This window comes from Phyllostomus discolor, chromosome X (assembly GCF_004126475.2).
Source record: "Phyllostomus discolor isolate MPI-MPIP mPhyDis1 chromosome X, mPhyDis1.pri.v3, whole genome shotgun sequence".
In the NCBI taxonomy this organism is placed as follows: domain Eukaryota; kingdom Metazoa; phylum Chordata; class Mammalia; order Chiroptera; family Phyllostomidae; genus Phyllostomus; species Phyllostomus discolor.
The window spans coordinates 94175548-94187182 of NC_050198.1; the positions used below are offsets into that span (position 1 = coordinate 94175548).

Consider the following 11635-nt stretch of genomic DNA (forward strand, 5'->3'; position numbering starts at 1 on the left):
TGTAAAGTGAAAGGATAAATCCTTTGTGATTTCCCAGGGGCCCTGTGGGACTCAGTTAAGATAGGCTTATGGGTAATAGAAAGATAATATTTGCTTTTCTATCTAACCAAAATGATGATAAAAGATTATAAAAATGAACATAGGAGAGGATGTGATTGTAAAGAACTTCATCTCTTTCCTAAGTGAGAAGACTGCTTTCTTTTTTTTCAATTATTCTATTGTTGTTCAAGTCCAGTTGTCTGCATTTACCCTCCCCACTTCCCCCCACCCCAGCCATCCCCACCTCTGTCCCCCGATTCTACCCTGCCTTGGTTTTGTCCATGCGTCCTTTATGTTTGTTCCTGAAAACCATTAAATAATCAAGAACATAAAGTCAACATAAACCATAGGTCATTCTACTAAGACACAGAGTCTTTGTTAGAGGAAGGTGACTTACACTGTATCAGGGTGTCCAACCTGTGGCCCACAGGTTGAATGCAGCCCAGACTGACTCTGAAAGAAGCCCAACACAAAATCGTAAATTTACTTAAAACATTATGAGATTTTTTTTGTGTGATTATGTGTCACAGTGTATTTACTGTGCGGCCCAAGGCAACTCTTCTTCTTCCAGTGTGTCACAGAGATGCCAAAAGGTTGGACACCCCTGAAGCAAAGCTTTTACAACCTAATATTAAGAAAAGACAAATATTTTTAATGTCATTTTAACAGAAAGAAAACCAAATTATAGTTTTACATCAGTATAGTGTTTGATACTAAAGTTCTTTTTGGAAATTTTATAAATAAACCCATCTAACCTTAGTCAACTTCGACCTCAACAAATCAAGTTCCCTTTCTGTGAAACGTTTTACTTCCTATATCCATGCTCTTCTCTAAGTAGCAAAAAATAACATGGTCATTAGTAGACCCAAATACATACAGTATCTTTGTGGCATGTAAAAATAGGAAGCAAAAACATATAAACTTAAAGTTATGCTTAGTAATTAATGACATTCTCTTAGAAATAATTTAGGTATGTGATGAAATATCCATTAATTAACAAAATTTAATATCAGCTCAAAGCTTGTTACCTAAAGATCTTATAAATTATCTTTACACTCACATATTACAAAACATAATTTCTGTTGAAATAACATTGGTCAGAATAATGACTCAATTTGGTTGAACAAATTTACATTTGTCAAGGTTGCAAACATTTAGTAGAATTAATGTTAGTTCATTCAGTCGGTAAACCTGTATAAATTTTAGAAGAATACTCCATCATAGAATAAGAATCTAAATGTATATATTTTTAAGAGATTGTATTTATTTATTTTTAGAGAGAGGGGAAGGGAGAAAGAGAGGGAGAGAAACATCAGTGTGTGGTTGCCTCTCACACAGCCCCTACCAGTGACCTGGCCCACAACCCAGGCATATGCCCTGACTGGGAATTGAATCAGCGACCCTTTGGTTTGCAGGCCAACATTCAATCCACTGAGCCACACCAGCCAGGGATAAATGTATATTATACTTAACACTGGTAAATCAGGAAAGATAGGTGATTTTAGTAAACCAAAATTATTAGTCATCTTAGTTAAGATTTACCTAAATTATAGGAATATTAATTCTTAAAACATTTAAATTTGCTTTTTAAAAAAATATTGTATTTATTGGGGTTACATTGATACAATTATATAGGTTTCAAGTATTCACTTCTATAATACATCATCTGTATATTGCATTGTGTTTACCACCCAAAGTCAAGTCTCCTTCTGACACCATGTATTTGATCCCCTTTATTACCTCTCCCTACCCTCGCCCCTTCTCTCTGGTAACCACCATACTGTTGTCTGTGACTATGAGTTTTTGTCTGTTTGCCGTGTTTGTTAATTTGTTGCTTTCAGTTTTACATTCCACATATCAGTGAAAGTATATGGTTCTTGAGTTTTTCCATCTGACTTATTTCATTTAGCATGATATGGTCAAGATCTATCCATGTTGTCCCAAATGGCAGTATTTCATCTTTTTTTATGGCTGAGTAGTATTGCATTGCATATTTGTACCACATCTTCTTTATCCAGTCATCTATCGAGGGACACTTAGTTGTTTCCATGTCTTTGCCATCATAAATAATGCCACAGTGAACATAAAAGAGCATCTATATGAGTAAATGTTTTCAATTTTGGAGGGTGGATTCCCAGAAGAGGGATTGCTGGGTCATGTGGTAACTGTATTCTTAAGATTTTGAGGACACTCCATACCGTTTTCCATAGTGGCTGTACCAGTTTACTATCCTGCCAGTAGATGAGGGTTCCTTTTTCTCCAGAACCTCTCCAGCACTTGTTATCACCTGTCTTGTTGATCATAGCCATTCTAACAGGTGTGAGGTGATATCTCACTGTAGTTTTGATTTGCATTTCTCTAATAGTGAAGTTAAGCATCTTTTTATATATCTATTGGCCATTTACATGTCTTCTAGGGAGAAGTGTTTGTTCAGGTCCTCTGACAAATTTTAATTGGATTGTTTCTTTTTGTGGTTGTTCAGTTGTATGAGTTCTTTATATCTTTTGGATATTTTTTAAAAAGATTTTATTTATTTATTTTTAGAGAGAAGAGAAGGAAAGGAGAGAGGAAGAGAAACATCAATGTGTGGTTGCCTCTCACATGCCCCCTACTGGGGGCCTGGCCCACAACCCAGGTGTGTGCCTTAACTGGGAACAGAACCAGCAACCCTTTGGTTCTCAGTCTGGTGATCAATCCACTGAGCCACACCAGCCAGGGCTATATTTTTTTAATATTAACCCTATATTGAAGCTATTGTTTGCAAATATCTTTTCTATTATGTTGGTTTCCTTTTTGTTTTGTTGAGGGTTTCTTTTGCTCTGCAGAAGCTTTTTAGTTTGATATAGTCCCATTCACTTTTTTTTTTTTTTGCCTTTACTTTCCTTGCCTCTGAGGTCAAATTCATAAAATCCTGTCTAAGACCAAGGTTCTTAAGTGTAGTACCTATGTTTTCTGCTATGTAATTTATTGTCTCAGATCTTATATTTAGGTCTTTGATCTTATTTAGATTTTCCAGTCCTTCATGATTCAGTCTAGGAAGGTTATATATTTCCAAAAACTTGCTTCTTCTAGGTTATTGAATTTGGTGGCATACACTTTTACATAGTATTCTTGCATGATCCTTTGTATTTTTGTAGTATCTGTTGTAACTTCTCCTTCATTTCTGATTTTGTTATTTGAGTCTTCTCTTCTTTAGTGAGTCTAGCTAAAGGTTTGTTAATCTTATTAATCTTTTCAAAAAACCAGCTCTTTGTTGCATTAATTTTTTCTACACACTTTTTGTTCTCTATTTCATTCAATTCTGGTCCAAGTTTTATTATTTCCATCCTTCCACTGACTTTAGGCTGCAGTTATTCTTTTTCTAGATCTTTAAGTTGTAATATTAAGTTATTTTTTGGAATTTTTCTTGTTTCATGAGATAGGCCTATAATGATATGTAAACTTCCCTCTTACTACTGCTTTTACTACTTTCCAAGTTTTCATATGTTGTATTGTCATTCTCATTTCTCCTTGTGTGTGTTTTGATCTCTCCTTTTAGTTCTTCTTCTACCTACTTGTTCTTTAGTGGCCTGTTGTTTAATCTCCACACATTTGTAGTCTTTCCCACTTTCTTTTTCCTGTTGATTTCTAATCTCAAAGCATTGTGGTCAGAGAATATGCTTGGTAATTTCACTGTACTTAAATTTCTAAAGGCTAGTTTATGTCCCAACATATGGTCTATTCTTAAGAATGTTCTATGTGGACCTGGCTGGTGTTGCTCAGTGGACTGAGCACTAACCTGTGAACCAAAAGGTTATCAGTTCGATTCCCAGTCAGGGTACATGCCTGGATTGTGGGCCAGGTCTCCAGTAGGGGGTGTGTAAATGCAACCACACGTCCATATTTCTCTCCCTCTCTTTCTCGCTCCCTTCTCCTCTGTCTAAAAACAAATAATAAAATCTTTTTTAAAAAAAGAATGTCCCATGTGCGCTGGCGAAGAATGTATAATCTGGTTGTTCTTGGATTAAAGGTTCTGTAATGTCAACTATGTCCATTTAGTGTAATGTGTCATTTAAGGCCAATATCCCTTTATTGATTTTCTGTTTGGATGATCTATCCATAGCTGTCAATGGAATATGTAGGTCGCCAACTATGATTGTTTTTTGTCAGTTTTTCCCTTTCTGTTAGTAGTTGCTTTACATAGTTCAGTATTTCCTGATGGGTGCATATATGTTGATAAGTGCTATGTCTTCTTAATGTAATGTTCCCTTTTTCATAGTAAAATGTATATCTTTGTCTCTTATTACCTTTGTTATCTTGAAATCTATTTTGTTAGATATAAGTATAGCTGCACCCACTTTTCTCTGATGTCATTTGCTTGGAGAATAGTTTTCCACACTTTCATTTTGAGTCTATATTTGTCCTTGCAGCTGAGATGTGTCTCCTAAAAGCAACATATGGTTGGGTTTTGTTTTTTTGATCCAATATGATAGTATGTGCCTTTTTTGGAGGGGTGAGTTCAGTGCATTTATATTTAAAGTAATTATTGAGGAATTTCAAGATGGCTGCAGAGTAGCTTGAAGCTATACATATTTTCTCCCAGCACCACATCATATTTAAAGCTACATCATAGAGCAATCAACCTGAATGACCAACTGAAGGACAACTGAACAGTATTATATCCAAGGATTTATAGTAGATGGTACACAGAGACTGGCAAGAAGGGCAGAGACACAGAGAGGGCTGGCCCCTGTGTCCATGTGCAGTAGCTGAGAAGCTGGAGGGACATCTCAGTTGCAAAAGTCCCCACTGAGTAGCATGGGGTCATGACCCTATACAAGAACCTTCAAACCAGAGCACTAGGCCCGGGTAGAGGAGCCTGAATAGCATTTGGCAGTGAAAATAAGTGGGGACTCAGAAAGAGGAGTCTGCTAGAAACACAGGTGCACTCCTAAAGGGTCAACACACAGGCGCTCACTCTTGAGCACTTGCCCGAGCTCTGGTAGAGGCAAGGTTACTCAGGGCAAATGGGAGTCATAAAGAGAAGATCTGGGCAGTGTAGCTCTGAAGAGAGATCTGGAGGGTCAGCTAACAAGGTTCTGGACCTGAGTCAATATCCCATACAACCCTCAGGCACCATCGTCCCAGAGTCTGGCGTTCCTGTTTTTATAGCACCAGCCTGGGAAGTGAACTAACCCTGTCTTCCAAATACTGGTGACACCACCCTGCTAAGCTTGAGTCCATCAGAAAGGTCTGTTAGCCTCAGTCAACAGGGACCTTTGGTGTGTGCTTTCTCTGGAGAAACTATAGGCAGACACTCTGGCACACACTGAACTTTTGAGGCTTTGGAACAGGAGCCAGTCTTCCCTTCTACCTACGCACTTTACCAGCACCATATTCAATGGGAGACTGTTTTGTCTATCTTCCCAAGTCTTGGTGGCCATGCCCTGCTGAGCTCAGATCTGCTAGGGGAAGGGAAAGCAGCTAAGAGCTGGGACCTTTGGAGCACATTTCCCTCAGAGGCTCTGGTCTAGGTCTAAAGCGGGTGTGGCTATGCATCTAAGGAGAAGTGTAGAGCTCACTCTCCTCCTGGGGACTTGGCTGGTGCCACCCCCTATGGAGGACTGTTTTGATCTGTTTTACCAAGTCCCAGAGGCCCTGTCCTACCAAGCTCACTCCTGCAGTGTGGACAGCTGACTGCATCCAACGTGAACCAGTGGTGCACTCCTCTGGGGGGAGCTACAGTTAGGTTCTCTGGTAGAGACTGAGTGGTATGGCTTTGGAAGGGGCTACTTTCCCCTCATTGAGTATGTGACCACACTGCACCCAAGTGGGAGACCCATTAGCCCTGTCCTCCTGACCCAGTCACCCTGCCCTACTGAGTTTCTGCTATGTGGTAGGGGCAGTGAGATGCAGCCAGCCTAGGCCGACTCTATAGCCTTTCTTAAAAAGGATGCAGAGGAAGTCCAGGCAACTTCAGAGGGTGGTGGAGTAGCTAACTGGTGGACGCTGACCTCAGAGACCCTTGCACCTTCCCCCAGCTCAGAACTGCAGGAAGCTGATGCTTGTATACAGCTCTCCCCCTCCCACCCACACCCAGGCTACGAAGACAGAGCCACAATCAGTGGAGAGCATGGTAGCTCCAGACAGGTGGCCCAAGTCTTGTTACAAACAACATATTGACACTGACCTGCATTGGAACCCTATTCAGGTGGGCCCAGAACCAACACAACCATTGGTGGGCTTCAAACCTCACCAGAGCTCAACTCAAATCGCCACACAAACAGCACAGCCAAAGGTGAACTCCAATAGGCACCAGAATCTGCTGGGAACAACTCTGCCTTGGGGGCAGCTCCTGAACAGTGACTCATACATTATGATCGAGTTCTATTCTTATAGTCAGCCAACCTGAGGCTAACTCCACCTTCAAATGAGCCAACAACATTCAAGACTCAACTACAACAGAGGAGGGCACATAACTCACACAAGGAACATTTCTTGGATCACCTAGCTCAGGTGACCTTTGGAGACACAGCAGATCTACCTAATACACAGAGTCATACACAAAAAGGCAGACCAAATGGGGAGGCAAAGAACTATGTCCCACATGAAAGAACAAGACAAATCCCCAGAAAAAAAGTAAATGAAATGGAAGCCACCAAGATACCAGATGCAGTGTTAAACACAGTGGTTAAAAGGATGCTCAAGGACCTTAAGGAGAAGAATGAATGATCTCAGTGAGAAATTAAATAGAAAGATAGTAAACCATAAAAAGGACATAGAAACCACACACACAAAAAATAATCTGTTGGAATGAAGAAAGCAGTATCTGAAATGAGTGCACCAGAAGGAATCAACAGCAAGCGATATGAAGCAGAAGATCAAATCAGCAAGCACCCAAGCAAAGCATCAAAAAGAAAAGAGAATTTTAAACAATAAGGAAAGGCTAAGGGGCCTCTGGGACAATATCGAGCACAAATACATCCACATCATAGGGGTGTCAGGAGGAGAAGATAGTGAGCAAGGGATAGAGAACCTTTATAAAGAAATAATGGGACTTCCGGCCAAGATGGAAGTGTAGGTAGACACACTGTGCCTCCTCACACAACCAAAATAAGAACAACAATAATTTAGAAACAAAATAACAACCAGAACTGACAGAAAATTGAACTGTATGGAAGTCGGACAACCAAGGAGTTAAAATAGACACATTCATCCAGACTGGTAGGAAGGGCAGAGTCAGGCGGCCAGGCAGAAAGGGGTCAAGGCACAAAAAGTGGTGTCACCAGGAGTGTAAGGCATTCAGGCCTCGCGAGACCGCAGCAGGCAGACCCTGGGTGCCGGGTGGCAATAGGCAGACCCTCGAGGCACTGCGTGCAAGGCGACTGGCTGACTAGGCGGTCCCACATTCACATGCAGATAAACCAGGTGAAAGTGGGGAGCCAGACAGCGCAACCCAGGATCCCAGTGCCCGGAAATAGAGCCTTGGGGCACTGATTGAAAACATCTGTGGGGGTTCAGGTGCCAGGAGTGACTCCCAACCTCACAGGAGAGTTCACTGGAGAGACCCATGGGGTCCTAGAACATGCACAAGCTCACCCACGTGGGAATTAGCACCAGAAACGCCCAGTTTGCTTGGGGGAAGCGGCAGAAGGGACTGAAGGCCAACAGAGAGCGGAGCAAGTGCCATTGATCCCTCTCAGACCCTGCCCCCACGTACAACGTCACAATCCAGCGACGTGGGTTGCCCCGCCCTGGTGAACACCTAAGGCTCCGCCCCTCACTACACAACAGGCTTGTCAAGACAAAAAAAAAAAAAAAAATGGCCCAAACAGAAGAACGGATCAAAGCTCCACAGTAAATACAGCTAAGCGACCAAGAGATAGCCAGCCCATCAGATGCACACTTCAAAGCACTGGTGATCAGGATGCTCACAGAATTGGTTGATTTTGGTCACAAATTAGGTGAAAAAATGAAGGCTACACTAAGGGAAATAAAGGAAAATGTACAGGGAACCAACAATGACGGGAAGGAAACCAGGACTCAAATCAACAGTTTGGACCGGAAGGAAGAAAGAAACAACCAAATAGAAAAAAATGAAGAAATAAGAATTCAAAAAAATGAGGAGAGGCTTAGGAACCCCCAGGACATCTATAAACATTCCAACATCCAAATTATAGGGGTACCAGAAGGGGAAGAGGAAGAGCAACAAGTGGAAAACTTATTTGAACAAATAATGAAGAACTTCCCCAATCTGGCAAAGGAAATAAACTTCCAGGAAGTCCAGGAAGCTCAGAGAGTTCCAAAGAAGGTGGACCCAAGGAGGAACACACCAAGGCACATCATAATTACATTACCCAAGATTAAAATGAAGGAGAGAATCCTAGAAGCAGCAAGAGTTAAGGAGATAGTAACCTACAAAGGAGTTCCCATCAGACTGTCAGCTGATTTCTCAAAAGAAACCTTATAGGCAAGAAGGGGCTGGAAAGAAGTATTCCAAGTCATGAAAGACAAGGACCTACATCCAAGATTGCTCTGTCCAGCAAAGCTATCATTTAGAATGGAAGGGCAGATAAAGTGCTTCTCAGACAATGTCAAGTTAAAGGAGTTCATCATCACCAAGCCCTTATTTTATGAAATGTTAAAGGGATTTATCTAAGAAAAAGAAGATAAAAAACATGTATAGTAAAATGACAGCGAACTCAATTATGAACAACCACACCTAAAACAAAAAGAAAAACAAACTAAGGGGAATGAAGGGGGGGGGATGGGACAACTGTAACAGCATAACCAATAAAATATATTTTTAAAAAGAAATAATGGCAGAAAACATCACTGAAATGGTGAAGGAAAAAGTCACACAAGTTCAGGAAGCATGGAGAGTGCCAATCAAAATGAACCCAAAGAGACCCACACCAATACACATCATAATTAAAATGGCAAAGGTTAAAGGAAAAAAAAAAGAATCTTAAAAGCACCAAATGGACAGTTACCATAAGGCTGTCAGCTGATTTCTCAACAGAAAGACTTCAGGCCAGAGGGACTGGCATGAAATATTCAAAGTGATGAAAGCTAAGGGACTACATACAAGACTACTCTACCCAGCAAGGCTACCATTAAAAATTGAAGGTGAAATAAAGAGCTTCCAAGACAAAAAGAAAAAAGCTAAAGGAATTCACTACCAACAAACCAGTACTGCAAGAAATGTTTAAAGGCCTCCTTTAAGAAGAGGGATTACAAAATAAAACAAACAAAAAAAAACCCAGAGTCACATAGGTATAAAGAACAAAATGGCAATAAATAAGTACCTAGTAATAATAACCTTAAATGTAAACAGAGTAAATACTCCAATCAAAAGACATAGAGTAGCAGAATGGATAAGAAAACATGACATATATATATGTCATATATATATATATATATGATCCATTTCAGAACAAAAGATACACACAGACTGAAAGTGAAGGGTTGGAAGAAGATATTTTGTGCAAATGGAAATAAAAAAGCAGGGAGAACAATATTTGTATCAGAAAAAATAGACTTCCAAACAAAGGCCATAACAAGAGACAAGGAGGTCACTACATAATCCTAAAGGAATTGATCTAACAAGAGGGATGTAACCCTGGTAAACATTTACACACTTGACATAGAAGCACCTAAATATATTTTTAAAAATCTTCAGAGGAGCATGGGGGCTGCAAGGCAGAGTCCTCAGTCAGGAAACATGGAAATATGTTGCCCTTTGGGAAAAAAACATACCAGGAAATCTGGGAATACATCATTGGAGGATCAGGTTGCAGGAGCCTATGACTTTGAGAAAGAAGATGATCTGAGTGGTTCAGAGGAAGATGTTACTAATGCAAAGACTCCAGTAATTGATAAACTTGGGGAGAAAGGATCTTCTGTAGGAATGGTTGAAGATACGGGAGGTGACATTCAGAATATGCTGGAAAAATTTGGAGCTGACATTAACAATGCTCTTCTTGCAAAGAAAAAGATTAGCAATGGATACCAAGGCTTCCCTCAAAACCAGTAACCAGAAAATTGAACATATTTGGAAAACCCAACAAGATCCAAGCCATAAGCTTAACCAAGAATTTTCTTAGCAGTTTCTGGCTTTTTCAGCAGTGGGAGATCAGATGTGCAGAAAGCTTAGGAACAAGAAGAAAAACTAGCTAATTTGCTTCAACAGCAACAAAACGTTTTTCAACTAAATTTAGAGTTGTTCATAGCCAGAGACCAAACACAATTAAACAGTTATACAAGCAGTTCACGAAGAACATGGAGGACCTGGAGAAGAATCGGGGTGCTCTCCTTACTGGTGCACAAAATGAACTGAAAAAAGAATGGCCATGTTGCAAAAGCGAATTAGGATGGATACTCAGTAGCAGGATATGGCAAATGTTTGAAAGTCTCTTCAGTCCATGTTATTCTGATGACCCTCTGAAGGAAGAAATTGAATCTAAGTATATAATATAACTACAACATTAGCTAAGAGGCATGTAAGTCTTTACAGTGGTTTAAAAATTCTAATTTAAAATATTACATCATGTTAATCATTAGCCTAAGTGCAAACCTCCTCTTTCTGTTAACCTCCAAATAAGATAGATCTAAACAGTTTCATGAGTACCAGTAATTCCTAAACTGTGTGTCAAGCTTTCTGCTTTTTAATAGTAGTAGTGAATTTTTCTAACACTTGTCAATTAACTTAGCAATAAAGATGATTTCATTTCAAAAAATAAATACATAAATTTTTAAGTCTTGGTTGACATTAAGGGAGGGATCAACAGCAATACAGTCATAGTCGTGGATTTTAACACTCCACTGTTATCAATGGATAGACTTTCCAGACAAAAAACCAACAAGGAAACAATGACCTCAAATGATGCACTGAATTGGATGGATTTAATTTATATTTACAGAGAATTTTATCCCAAAGCAGCAGAATGTACATTCTTTTCAAGTGCACCTAAAACATTCTCTAAGATAGACCACATACTAGAACATGAGATAAGTCTAATTAAAGAAGATTAAAGTCATATCAGGTATCTTCTCTGATTGCAGTGGTATCAAATTAGAAATCAAGTGCAATAAAAAGATCCAAAACTCTCAAACACATTGAAGTTAAATAACATGTTATTAAACTGAATGGGTTAACAATGAGATCAAGGAAGAAATCAAAAGTTGCACGGAGACAAACAAAAATGTACTCACATCACCCCAAGCTCTATGGGACACAACAAAATCAGTCCCAAAAGAGAAATTTATAGCATTACAGGCCTACCTCAAGAATTAAGAAACATCTCAAATAAACAATCTTACCCTAAACCTAAAAGAACTAGAAGAGAATAATAAACAAATCAAGGAGTAAATAGAAAGAAAGAAATAATAAAGATTAGAGTGGAAATAAATGACATAAACACTAAAAAAAAACAGATACAAAAGATCAATGAAACCAAGAGCTGGTTCTTTGAAAGAAAAACAAAATTGATACACCTTTAATCAGACTCATCAAGAAATAAAGAGAGAGGACCAAAATAAATAAAATAAAAAATGAAAGAAAAGAAGTTACAAATGGCACCGAAGAAACTCAAAGTATTGTAAGATAATACTGTGG

At 39.4% G+C, this 11635-nt stretch overlaps 1 protein-coding gene and 1 pseudogene across 1 annotated transcript in view; both read left to right on the forward strand.

Annotated features, from left to right (window-relative positions):
• HDAC8 (histone deacetylase 8) overlaps positions 1-11635 on the forward strand; it is a 241245-nt gene that overhangs the window by 63880 nt on the left and 165730 nt on the right. The gene's annotated exons all lie outside the window — the stretch shown is intronic.
• LOC114504804 lies at positions 9537-10953 on the forward strand (annotated as a pseudogene).